The sequence below is a fragment of the Schistocerca cancellata genome, unplaced genomic scaffold (genome assembly GCF_023864275.1).
Source record: "Schistocerca cancellata isolate TAMUIC-IGC-003103 unplaced genomic scaffold, iqSchCanc2.1 HiC_scaffold_995, whole genome shotgun sequence".
Lineage (NCBI taxonomy): Eukaryota > Metazoa > Arthropoda > Insecta > Orthoptera > Acrididae > Schistocerca > Schistocerca cancellata.
In genome coordinates, this window is record NW_026047001.1 from 51,613 (window position 1) to 52,500 (window position 888).

General features: G+C 57.7%; 1 non-coding gene across 1 annotated transcript in view; it reads left to right on the plus strand.

Moving 5' to 3' along the window:
* Positions 1 to 414: 414 nt before the first annotated feature.
* LOC126150694 (small subunit ribosomal RNA) overlaps positions 415 to 888 on the plus strand; it is a 1,909-nt gene continuing 1,435 nt past the window's right edge. Inside the window, exon 1 of the ribosomal RNA XR_007531563.1 lies at positions 415 to 888. This exon is cut by the window's right edge and continues 1,435 nt beyond it. This is a non-coding gene — a ribosomal RNA (small subunit ribosomal RNA).

Genomic DNA, 888 nt, shown 5'->3' on the forward strand with positions numbered 1-888 from the left:
GCGCTGTGCTGGGAGAGTTCGCTTCGGCACCCACGTGGGGCCTTTGCCCTTCTGTGGCGCTGGCGTTGGAGCTGCCGGTCACCGTAGGTGGCGCGTGTTGTCTCCCGCCGGCAATGCCACGACAGCACGCTCCCGGGCCTCTGTCGGCAGCGGCAAGCTCAGTTGGGAGCACGGGTGGTCGCACCTAAAGCGTCTACTCGCCTAACTCCGGGCGATTGCGCCTCTCTCGAACCCGACCAAGTACTTAGGACGGCGCTGCGCGCCGCCGGGACCTGAGAGGGTTTCGAGGTGTATTGTGCAGGGGAGCTCAGCCTCCTCCTGTTTGCAGAATAATTGAGCGGACGCTTGCGTGTTCGCGCGGGCCCCTGGGACACACTCCCGGGCGGCCGGCTGCTCAGCTCTAGTTGACGCAGCTCCCTGGTTGATCCTGCCAGTAGTCATATGCTTGTCTCAAAGATTAAGCCATGCATGTCTCAGTACAAGCCGCATTAAGGTGAAACCGCGAATGGCTCATTAAATCAGTTATGGTTCCTTAGATCGTACCCACGTTACTTGGATAACTGTGGTAATTCTAGAGCTAATACATGCAAACAGAGTCCCGACCAGAGATGGAAGGGACGCTTTTATTAGATCAAAACCAATCGGTCGGCTCGTCCGGTCCGTTTGCCTTGGTGACTCTGAATAACTTTGGGCTGATCGCACGGTCCTCGTACCGGCGACGCATCTTTCAAATGTCTGCCTTATCAACTGTCGATGGTAGGTTCTGCGCCTACCATGGTTGTAACGGGTAACGGGGAATCAGGGTTCGATTCCGGAGAGGGAGCCTGAGAAACGGCTACCACATCCAAGGAAGGCAGCAGGCGCGCAAATTACCCACTCCCGGCACGG